The 12,870-nt window shown below is 40.3% G+C and overlaps 1 protein-coding gene across 2 annotated transcripts in view; it reads right to left on the bottom strand.

Annotated features, from left to right (window-relative positions):
- GRID2 (glutamate ionotropic receptor delta type subunit 2) overlaps nucleotides 1-12,870 on the bottom strand; it is a 736,139-nt gene that overhangs the window by 450,907 nt on the left and 272,362 nt on the right. The gene's annotated exons all lie outside the window — the stretch shown is intronic.

Here is a 12,870-nt window from a genome sequence, read left to right as displayed (position 1 = left end):
GGGCTTATCCTGATCCTGTTGATGCACTGGTGGCTATACCTTGGCCTTCCCCTTTTCCTTTTATCATCAAATCACAAATTGGAGCCACCTCAAGGCTGCTCTAAATTGTGCTCAAGTGCGATAGAGTAAAGAAAACCCTTCTGGACTCTGGGAGTTACCCTAGCCAATTTTTTTCCCTCCCCCTGCTCCCCAAGGTGTCCTCTGACACATATTTCATATTGCAGGCTGCAAAGAGGAGTGAAATAAGACAGCTCTCCTGGCACGATGCCACTGAGGGATTTTCTTCCCTCCAGCACACTCCTTGGGCAGTAAGCTGTGCCAGCTGCCCCGCTGTTCCTATCTGCCGGAAAAGCACAAAGCAGCTTGAAAGAAGACGGAAGATCTAGGCCATGACAACTTTTTAAAGAAAGCCAAAATTCCTATTCTGCATTTCATATTCAGGATGTTGAATATTACTGCTTTTAAAACCATAGCTCTCAGGTTGAGAAAAAAGGAGGTTTGTGTTTCCTTCTCGCTTTGCCTGCAATAGGCTAAAGTTTAGGGACTTAGAGCACACAAGTCAATGGATAATTATTAGCAGATAATGAACACAGATTTGCAAGAGTTGGTTAAGCAGTTGTCAATCTGTCACCAGCAGCAAGAAATACCATCAACAGTTCCTACATCTAAAGTATGTTTTGAATGTTTCTGTAAAGAGCTTTCTTCCTGTAGAAAGAGAACCATGGTTATTTGCGTGCTGTTTATGTCTAAATAATTACATTTGCAGGCTATTTTAAATAATATCAGGAAAATTCTATTAAAAACTCAACAACCTAAATTTCTGCTGATAATGGTATTTGCCAAATGACAGTTTCCAAAGAAGCACTCTGTGAAGAACTGTCAGTTTCCATTTGAGTTTTGCATTAGAAGGATGCATTTGGAACAATAAACTGTAAATTACAGCAAACTGGAACAAAATTTCATAAATATTAGTTATATTAACCAAAGCATGATTCTGACACACTTAATACAAGACAATCAATCAAGCTCAGCTCCAATTAAGCTCAGCTACTAACCAAATAGCAGCCATTGTCAGAAATGGTGATTGTTTTTGAAGTTCTAAGTTAGAAGTGGAAAAAAAGTTTTAGCATGTAGTATGTCATGTGGAAAAGGAAATCCTTATGGCTTGGATACACTGTGAAAGGGAAACCCATGTTGCTAAGAAACACTGAGCAATGCTATTAAGATACAGTTTATGCATATTTAAACTTCAGTCCAAATCACTTCCATGTGATTTCTTGTCTGTGGCTTGATGTACTTCTCATTACGCCCTTCTACCTTTTGAACAAGTTGTGCTCAGCTGAAGTCATGCACTGAACAAGACTTTGATACATTGCCGTTCTGCCCACGGAGGTCCACATTTGCCAGTGGCAATGCTGAAAAAAACCCATCAGGCAGATAGATGTATTTTATTCTGAAAGGAAAAACTTCAGTAAGAGGCAAACCAGACATGCTGCATGCTATTCTGAGTTTGCGTTTGATATCTGTATAACTCTCTACACACCTAGAGACCAAAAGCCACGTAGAAGAAAGCTGGCTTTAGAGATTGCCTTTTTTATTAAAGGGCAAGACCCGCACTCTTTGATTCATTTCCCCTTCAAAGTGAATAATAATAATTAAAAAAATAAAAATCAAGGACTGTACCGTAGTATCAGCTATTTTAAGACAATTACATCTGGAGGAAAATGGAATGATGGACGTACTGGCAACAAGTCCTCCTCAGATTTACACACACTTAACAGCGAAAGTGGCAACAGATCTCCAGCTTCATGATTCCATCTGCAGCATTTCAAATTCTTGTTTATGCTCCTTACAGAGAGAGACACATGGAAGCGCTGTGCTCATCTATCAATCCTAGTAGCCTGTACCATAAGCATTCATAATACAGTGCCTGATCTCCTTTATTTACTACAGTTTAATCCTGGAGTAAATTCCTTTTTTTTTTTTTTTTTTTTATGTTAAATATACTTAGTTTTAGCTTAATGTTCATGTTTGTGACAGTAGACTTTGATCCACTTCATGCATGTCTATGTTGCATTAATGAGAACAGGGCAAAACTGCCCGAGTCAGTACATCCACATACATTAGCTTTAGTGTAGTAGAGCATTGCTACAGCTGTACCTCCTCTAGTGCTAGCTTGTCTTCATTTACTTAGAATTCCAAATTTTATTCCAATCCCACATTTTAAAATAAGAGCCTGAACTTTCCTCATAGCTTTCCCCATTCAGAAATGTAGTTCTGTATCACCTTTAAGTATTTCTGCCTGGCTAGATGAAGGATTTATCTAAATTCCTTCTGGCTGTCAAAGCCTTACAGCAACAACTTCCCATGACATTATTTCCTTTTATGCTGAGCTTCCATCCTACAAAGATAAACGGGGCATATAAGAAATTGAGGCCAGACATGCACTCAATCAAGTGATAATTGTCTTCACATGTACTATAGCCCTTATTTAAGTCATGGTTCTTTCCCAGATGAAAACCGCCATTCTCAGGGCAGAGGTTATTTGCTGAGGCTTCACATCATGCTAGCACACTCCTACCACTTTTTTCTCTTGCTCCAGTCACTGGAAAAGGCAGCTGCTGGGCAAAACAAGCTCAAACAAGTAGAGAATATGAGCGTATGAGCAGAGTTTGCATCCAGCTACATCCCTCAAATTCTGCAGCACTTCATATTATTTCCCCTCTAATGTGTTTTGCTTTCTGACCAGAAGACTAGAAGTCTTCAGTTCAACCTTGAAATCTTTTGTTATAGCAAAACAGAACCCCACACTTAAAAAATAAAGTCACACACAAGAACGGATTACTTTAGGTTCACAAGGATGCAGCAATATTGTATACTTTAAATGCAATATAATGCCAAACCAGCACACCTCCATAGCGCTAGATACTTCTTAAACATATTTTAATGTAACCTTTCTGGATCAACTTTCGTTGTCATGTTTATTCACCAAAACATTATTTCCAGCCAGTGAATTTTCACTACAAAATATCACCTTCCAATATGCTCTCTGCACCAAACCATAAATCACTAACTCATTACTACCCAGTACAAGCTAAAAAGAAAGTAACCAAAAAATCTGCTGTATGTGGAGTCTTAACATAGCCATTTTGGAGTCCTCACCCAATTTTGGGCAAGAACATTGATCTGTTTGAGGGTAGGAAGGCTCTACAGAGGGACCCGGACAGGCTGGATTGATGGGCCGAGGCCAATGGTATGAGGTCCAACCAGGCTAAGTGCCAGGTCCTGCACTTGGGTCACAGCAACCCCATGCAATGCTACAGGCTTGGGGAAGAGTAGCTGGAAAGCTGCCTAGTGGAGAAGGACCTGGGGGTGTTGGCCAACAACCAGCTGAATATGATTCAGCCCAGGTGGCCAAAAAGGTCAATAATATCCTGGCTTGTACCAGAAATAGTGTGGCCAGCAGCACTAGGGAAGTGATCGTGCCCCTGTACTTGGCACTGGTAAGGTGGCACCTCAAATACTGTGTTCAGTTTTGGGCCCCTCACTACAAGAAAGACATTGAGGTGCTGGAGCGTGTCCAGAGAAGGGCAACAAAGCTGGTGAAGGGTCTAGAGCACAAGTCTGATGAGGAGCAGCTGAGGGAACTGGGGTTGTTTAGCCTGGAGAAAAGGAGGCTCAGGGGAGACCTCACTGCTCTCTACAACTACCTGAAAGGAGGTTGCAGCGAGGTGGGTGTCAGTCTCTTCTCCCAAGTCACAAGCCATAGGATGAGAGGAAATGGCCTCAAGTTGGACCAGGGAAGGTTTAGATTGGATATTAGGAAAAATGTCTTCACTGAAAGGGTTGTCAAGCATTGGACCAGGCTGCCCAGGGAAGTGGTTGAGTCACCATCCCTGGAGGTATGGTGTAGATGTGGTGCTTATGGACATGGTTTAGTGGTGGAGTTGGCAGTGCTGGGTTAACAGTTGGACTTGATGATCTTAAAGGTCTTTTCCAACCTAAATGATTCTATGGTTTTAACCATAAACCTGAGTGCTCTTCTCTCTAGGCTCCCATGTTTGCACATAGAAACTACACAACACTTCAATATAAGCTCTGTTGACAAGAAGATCTCATCACGCTAAAATTAACAGAATTTCCAGAGCAGACAGAAACAATAAAGCTTGACAACTTTTTTATTTATTTTGAGTTTGCATCCTCAGGAAATGAAGCATAACAGTATTTATGTTGATAATTCATATTCTATGTTAATTCAGATTCAAGAAATCAGGTTTCCCTGGCAACCTCCATTGTTTTGCCTCCACAGGTTGCTTTAGTCTACCATCACCTTGGCACCTGCGATACAGTGCGACCAGTATGGCTCAGACAGAGCTGCGCTCACTTGTTCCGCCACCCGCAACAGCCGCTGACCTTCAGCTGGCTGCAGAGCCCATCATGAAGGGAATGGGGCTCTGAAGCCTGACCTTGCCTTCTTGTTGGAAACCCAATTAATTTTCACAGATCTTTCCCACAGCTCCAGGTTGTCAAACCACACAGCACCAGGCTGGCTTAAACTGCTTCCAAAGAGACAGCAGCTACAGCTACAGGCCAGCTCTCTCGTACAGCTGGCAGTCTATTTAAATGAACTGATATTCAAGAGCTGAAGGGAGGGAATTAGAGAGATTGACAGACAGACACAGGGTGAAGTCTTGGCTTCCAGAAGAATTGCCGTAATGTGTCTGAGCAGGTGGTTACAATGAGAAGAAAAACCTGTGAGAAGAATATGAACTTAATTTCTATCACAAGTCATTAATAGTAGCTGAGGCACAAGCCCTTTCACAGCTGAACTGGCATTTTGGATTGATCAGTATTGACAGCTTGTTTACCAGGAAGATCTCAAAACTAGAAGTGCTCACCAAGTAGCTTAAGCTTCTTCCTTCCAACGCAGGGAAAATACAGCGAGGGGGAGGCTAGCTCCTCACACTCTGCTGCTGCAAGAGGAAAAGAAAACCTTTTACTTTCTGGTTTTGCATTGAATTTAGAAAATTTGACTTGCTAATCTTTTATATGTTGGCATTCTTTCATCTTCTTGAGAGATAAATATTTTTAATCAGGCAATTCCCTTCAGGATAACAATGATTCAAATTATACTGATGAATGATATCAATCAGTTATTAGGCATGAAAAATGTGTATATCAAAGCCTAACAATGTTTATACTAACAAAAGTGCAAAGCTTTTTCCCCCCCTTCTTAAAAAAACCCACTCTAATAGTTTTCTTACACACTCTCAAGAGGGTTTTTTTTTCTTCAAATGTTAGAATAAATCCAGCAGTTAACTGGTGAGTTCTGTTTGCAGTAGAACATTATTAAATGTGGAATTAATCAAATTAATGGGAGATATCATGCCATATCCCTGCAGATATATAGAAGAAGATGTTTTCAAAGGCTGATTTTTACAATGGAAAATTAACATTAAAATGGCACTGTTGACTTTAAAGCCCTAGACAGGGTTGCCTTTACTTCCCCATTATTTTGCCAGATATCCATCTTGACTCAGACAGCATCTGAATTAAGGATTTTAAATGATCAGCATGTCAGGCCTTCCCTCCAGGGAGTTCAGGCACAGAGCTCTTCCTCTCTCTGTCCCTCATCCTTGTGACCCTGTGACCCTTGCTGCAGAGAAGGTGGTTCAATAAAACAGGACGTCTATCAAAGCTGTTCATCACTCAGCTTCTTTGTGCAGCAAGGGGAATGCCTGGACCACACCATGAGGTTTTTGTTGGCAAACACCATGCCACACAAATGGCTGCTCCAGGGCACCTTAGCTGTATCTGTCCATTTCACAAACCAGCTAGGAATTTGTAGCAGGCCACTGCAGAAGATCTTGTAATGAGGAGACAGTGATTTCACGCAGAACCTAGGGAGAGTATAACCACAGGCCTTCTTTGTAGAGACCCATACGTTAGCATGAGTAACCACTATATAATCTGAGCATATACCATGATTGCCTTTCACTTGTTCCTATGGAGACACATAGGAACGCTCTGCTCTTGGCAGACCTCAGTGGCTGCTGGACAGACTTAGCTCATAAATCTGTAATGGAGGAGCCTGCATGTGGTTCCCACCTAGTCCATGTGCATGACACAATCTACATACCTTGTCTTACCTTTAGATTAAGCAGCATACCTATATGTAACATTCCTTTACCCAACAGCAGAAACGATGAATACGTTTGTTTACTTTTAAGAAAATCCTATGAAACCTCCAAAGACCATAATGCCATCAAACCTCATCATGGACGGGATCTGTGTAGCATGATCAACTTGAAGGGGTTTGTCTGACGTTGCAATAGCCAAGGTTCCCAGCACCAGAAGGGACTTAAGCTTGCTATCACTTTTCCCACTACTTCTCTTAACATCAGAAGGGACATAAGACTGCTATCATCTTTTCTACTACTTCCATCTTCCATTCTTTATGCAATAAACTCATTAATCAACCTTGAGTGTCTGTACCTTTCTTATTGAGATTCAAAAAGAACCTGCAGACCCTCTGTAGAAAAAAGAATTCATTATGTGTATCAAGCTATTCACATGCTTCCATAGCTTAAGGAAGCTACCATACTTCCTTAAGTTAGGATAAAAAAAAAATCCACCAAAAAAAAAACCAACCCCAAAACCCAACTCTTATTAGCCAAACCATTTGTTTTTAGGATAACACAAGGACTAAGATCTGTAACACAGGGCTGGATAAAATACACTGCAAAATCAAGTACCAGACCTGTTCTTTCCAGCTGTGCTCAACATGGTCTGCTTTCTGCATGGGACCAACATTAGGAGTCTGATCTAAGAGGCCACTTGTGCTTCACCTACTGTTCACAGAAGACTTGTCCCACTCCATCTCCACAGTCACCAGTAAGAGTGAAGTGCTCCATGAAAACCAGCTTGACCATTGTCATTATTTCAAGCTCCCTCTCAAGAGAAACAAAACTGAATGTTAGATCTCCGGCATTCGAACAAAGGAAGACATCTTAATTGGTGTTCACAAAAGGGTCTGAGTAGAAGACAAAACCAGTAAGAATCTACAAAAAAATGACATTCTGAATGTAAGTCAGGAAGCACATTCAATATCCAAACAACTCCCTATGGAAGGGCAACACAGGACAAATAATGCTCATCTAGATTAAGTTATAGTAAAATTAATTCACTTTCTAAACAGAAAATTCATATCAGTAATGAGCAGTATAAATACCTAAAGCAAAGCAAGATGCAGCTGCAAATTACGGCATAACATCTTCTTTACAGCTACTTTCCTTGTCATTATGGAACTAAGCATACTGTTTAGCTGCTGGTTGCAGGAGTCATTTTTACAAAACAATATTTGTTTTATGCACAATACACCTGGTGCTGAAGATAAAAATTCAATATACAAAACATATACATGAAGATATTTTGCTTAAGTTAACACAGTCATTTGAAACATCTCACCTTCATAAAGAAAACCAGAAGAACTTCCAAGTTTAATTGTATATGCAAAAGATATGTATGTTAACAGAGATTTGTCACAAACCATAAATCAGAAGGTGTTGTTCAAAGGAAGGTACTTGGCATGGAGAAGTAGTAAAGAAGAGTACCAAAAATTCTTGCTCAGAAACATTTTAACCTAGAAGGAGTGCAGAAATACAGAAAATACAATCCTGTGCACAAAGTTCATTTCCCAGCAGTGGGTAAATGCCTAATCCAAATTGATTCTGGCCTATATTTCATGCTTTAATCAAAAAATATATGTTTCAGAAAGCTATCTGGGGGAATTAAAAAAAAAAAAGGCAAAACATAACAAAACATGGGTCCTGATCTGATGCCATGAAGGATATTCATTAATGCAGCAACAGATGGTTAATCTGCAGACTTAGAATATGTCAACTTCATTTAATTAAAAGTCAACATTATTATAATATTGCCATCATAAAATCAGGTTATGACAGCATGCCAAATTTTATTGCTGTTTTACTTTTAAACAGAAACTTTTTGACGAGGAGCCACACACTCACCACTTCTCCTGTGAATATTCACATGTCACAATAAACACAGCAACTTCTCCTGTGGGCTCCCTCCTGCAGTGGCTCTGCCACGCACAGCAGGATTTTGATACCTCTACTCCTACACTCGGCAGCATTTCAGGCTGCAGCAGGTTCTGGAGCTGATACAGCTATGCTACCACTGGTACTCAAGCTAACTGGTTTTGTGTCAGATCAAATAGCTCAGCCATCACCCTGTAATTTGCAGTGTAAATACACAGCAGTGGGTCTACTGTAAGTGAGGTGTAACTCATTGTATGGGCATCAATAGCTGGCTTAAGTTATTTGTAAGGACGTCAACACAAGGTTGCATCCAACATCAGGTAATTCTCACTCTTTAATGTCACATGCCACCAAAGTAACTTTGAGGTGTAATTACTAGATGAGGTGTAACTACTAGAGCTGGCTATGAGGTGTAACTACTAGAGCTGGCTGTTAGCACTGGATAGAGCAGTCATTACAAAACACCACATCACCAAAGTTATCCTGATCTCAGGTCCATTATGTGACCCAACTTTTGCTCAAAGCTTCTCAAATGTTTCATTAAGGAACACCTCAATTCATCCCCTAACATTTCTGGACTTAAAATCCCAGATGGCAAGGACTGTACCACTGAGGGACTTCAGCCTGTGAATCCCAGAGGCAAGGACTGTATCGTTGAGGGACTTCAGCCTGTGCTGCACCTATAAGCTCTGCAGTAGTTTTATCTTGAAAACCTCTTCTCCTTGCGCAGAAGCCTCCAGATCTCAGTAGGAGAAGAGCATGAGTCGTAGGGCCCAGCAGAGATCAAGCACTCGGCACCCGCTGGTACCAGAGCAGAAAGGAATCAAATCTTGATGTGCGGGCCCTGGTGACAGCTGGTTAGGGGTTGCAAACCCTGCTATAAAAGTGATAGAGACAGGCAAAGTCTCATCTGGTTATGGACTACTTCTATTCTCTGAGCTTTGGTGCAGACCCAGTTCTGTTAATAATATGAAATACCATCTTACTGGCTTGGATTAATTTTTCACTGTCCCAAGAAAAATAAAACAAATATAATACTTTTATGTGGAGGAAAACCAATGCTTTTTTTTTTTTTTAAAACTAACAAAAAAGGACCCGATAGTTCTGAAGTATAACCCCCCATATGTCACTGACCCGCAAATATAAAGTGTAAGTAACAGCAGCACTAGGACATAGTGTCTCAGGGGCCAGAGTATGAGAGGTTATTTTTATGTTCCAAGAAAATACCTATAGGCAGTCTTTTAAAACCATTACGAGTGCGTGGTCTGCAGAGAAACTGTGAAAAAAATTCAGAATGCTGTTTTGCTGTATTTTCCCAGACATCAAACGGGGAGCTAAATTCCTGACAGTTGCATCTGCATAATTATCCAGCAGCCATCTAACCCTTCGCTAGCCCCTATGGACAGCTTCACAGCTGCTACAGTTCTGAGCAGCAGAGCTGGACAAGAGGTCGGAGAGGAGGACATGGCCAATCACCCAGATGCCACGGGTGGAAACAAGCAGCCAAAGCTCATGTTTTGCAGCTCCTAAGCACACCTCGTATTTGAATGTAGTGTCTGGATTCAATCAACAAAGCAGCCAAATGCATGTGGACAAATTCATCACTGCTCCAGTAGGAAGGTGCACAATGACAATGAATAATACCGTATTTACACATGCCTCAAAGTATTAAAGGATGCTAAGCAGAACTTGGTAGATGCTACCAAAACTTGGTAGATACTAACTTCTTATTCACATTTTAATAACTATGTCTTTTCCTCCAGAGTTTTTGAAGCTTACTCCTTGGATGCACAGAAGAACAGTGACAGACGCACTCTTATTAAAAATATCAAAACAAAAAATGTACTAAATTCTTCAAAGCTGAAAGGAGGAATGGGCTGCAGGGTTGTCTTAGCAGTTTGTGTTGGTTCTTATTTTAATTAGAGACTAGATCAGCCACTCCATATGCCAATCCCAAATCTGGATGCCACAAGAAAGCATGAGAGTTACATATATAGATGGTAAAAAGGCAGGCACCAGCAAATGCTGGTTTTGCAAACCCAGTGGGAAGGCAGAAGCTGCAGGGAGCTGATGCACTCCTGACTCCTCTTTCCCATGCACCAAACTCACCTTGGGTGAGTTTGCTGCTAACAGCTGTAGAAACATGGCCGTGCAAAAGAAGCAGTCTCTTAGGTAACCACATCCTAATCCACTTGAAACTGCAGTATCATGTAGAGATTTTCTATTATTATCAGTGGACACACAAAAACCTCAGTGGAAACCCAGATCTAAAGATGGCATACAGTTCTAAACCAAACATGATTAACAACCCCAACCCAATGTTCCCTGAAGTCCTATAAAAGAGTGGAATTCAATTGGGTCCAACTGTGAGAGAAATATACTTTCTGGTAGAAAAATATGCAGTGAACCTACAAACTCTCTATTGTAGGTTGTGTGCTAAGTAGCACACAATTTCAGTAAACATGATGCCTTGCTGGCTACAGAGGTGTACTCAACTTTTCCCCGATATTCAAAGTAGTAAACCTGGAGTGAACACTAATTATGAGTAATACTGCTGTGTGCGCAAAGAAAGCATTTGGGGTGAGAGGACTTTTTCCTTTTTTGTAATTTAATATCGAACACTGTGATTTACTTCAGTGTAAAAAATCATCAGCCAGTTTTAATGGCTTAAAATATTTTTTTTCTTTTTGGTCAATATAATGAAAAAATTATAGTTTTCATATAGATAGCAAATGTTTACACCAGAAACCTCAGTAAGATCAACTACATTAGTAACTCATGTCTGTTGGAGCTGGGTAATGCCCTGATGCTTAAATACTTTTTCAAAGCAAAGAATGAGAGTCCAAGGACATCTCCAGTAAAGATAAATTTTTCAGAAGCAAAACAATTCAGTTCCCAGAGAACTTCAGGATACATCCCAAGTATGTCACTATGTCAAAGAAAGAAGAGAGAAATTACAGGAAAACATGAAATGCTTACAACCTGATCCAAAGGTCACAGGGATCAAAGGAGACACTCATAACGACTTTGGCAAACTTTGGGACTTGATCATAGTCACTCAGAAAAGGACATTTCAAAAATTTTACTATTTTCTTTTTTTTTTTCCAATTTAAAATCAAGAATAGGTTCAAAGAACTGACATTAAATACATACAAATAGTTGAAATACTCAGTACTGCTCGGTGGTAATACACTATCATTCTCACAGCATCTCTCATTGAAGTACTGTATTAAACTCGTACAACTCCTATACATTGCAAGTATGATAAAAAGACATCATAATCAAACATAAAACATATGCTGATTACCTGATATTTTTTGATATCACAAACTTCACTTTCTAGTGCAAGTCACTTATTTTAATCCTAACTGAAAACAGCAGACTTGCCAATTCCTCTGCTAGTCTGACAAGTAGTCTAGACATTTAGATAATAGCATTCACCTTTGACAGCCCCCTCTGAGGTATTAAACATTTGTTAATAGTTTAATAAATTCCAGTCAAATACTGCTTTATGACAGTCACATCTGTTAATAAATTCCAAGATGTTTATAACTACAAAGATCAGCTTTGTCCTGAAACAACTAAATTAGCATAAATTATGAACATACAGATGTTATTGACATATGGAATAGAAACATAATTGATTAAAAACATACTGCAAAATTCAGTTCATGCTCCCACAAATACAGGCAAGTAACAGTTACATTTGCTGTGATAGATATTCTAATGAGCAAGTAAACATCAAGATATTTTGTGCCATTCCAGAACTCTTCAGTTTTGCAAAAACATATTTAAAATTTCCCTAATATTATTCGGCATTCTGTAATCCTCATATGTGAACAGCTTTAATGAGAGGCAATTTTCGGTAGCACTTAGAGCCACAAGTCCACGACACGTTCCTCTACATCTTGAAGTATTTCCTGAACCAGTTTCTCTTTCCTCAAAATCCATATATCCTTGCTTTTCTAGAACTACTCAGTTTCTCAAACTACACCCAATATTTCTGAATAACATGCAGCATTTTACAAAGTAAAGATACAGTATATTTTCTTACAAGTACACCTGTCTGCATAGCAAAGAAATTTTTCACATTATTAAAAATATTTGACATATGCATGCTATTTCCAGGATATGTATTGATCTAAACCTTGTCCTTCAGCTTTCATATATAATTTCAAGCCATCACTGCCCGGCAGAAGGTCTAACAACAAGGAAGGAAATAATGCCTCTGTGACTCAGCAGCATCCTAATACAGAAATATAAGGTATTGTGTTCAGCTCTGGGGCCCCCAACATAAGAAGGGCGTGGACCTGTTGGAACAAGTCCAGAGAAGGGCCACGAAAATGATCCAAGGGCTGGAGCACCTCTCCTACGAGGACAGGCTGAGAGAGTTGGGGGTTGGGGTTGTTCAGCCTGGATAAGAGAAGGCTGCGGGGAGACCTTATAGCAGCCTTCCAGTACCTGAAGGGGGCCTGCAGGAAAGCTGGAGAGGGACTTTTTACAAGGGCATGTAGTGATAGGACAAGGGGTAATGGCTTTAAACCGAAAGAGGGTAGATTTAGACTAGATATAAGGAAGACATTCTTCACTATGAGGGTGGTGAGGCACTGGAACAGGTTGCCCAGAGAAGTTGTGGATGCCCCATCCCTGGAATTGTTCAAGGGCAGGTTGGATGGGGCTTTGCACAGCTTGGTGGAAGGTGTCCCTGCCCATGGCGGGGGTGTGGAACTAGATGATCTTTAAGGTCCCTTCCAACACAAACCATTCTATGATTATCTAAGTATGTGCTGACCCTAAACCTGCAAAGAGC

The sequence above is a fragment of the Ciconia boyciana genome, chromosome 5 (genome assembly GCF_034638445.1).
Source record: "Ciconia boyciana chromosome 5, ASM3463844v1, whole genome shotgun sequence".
Taxonomy (NCBI): domain Eukaryota; kingdom Metazoa; phylum Chordata; class Aves; order Ciconiiformes; family Ciconiidae; genus Ciconia; species Ciconia boyciana.
Note: the sequence above shows the minus strand (reverse complement) of the source record. Positions and strands in the feature narration are given on the sequence as shown.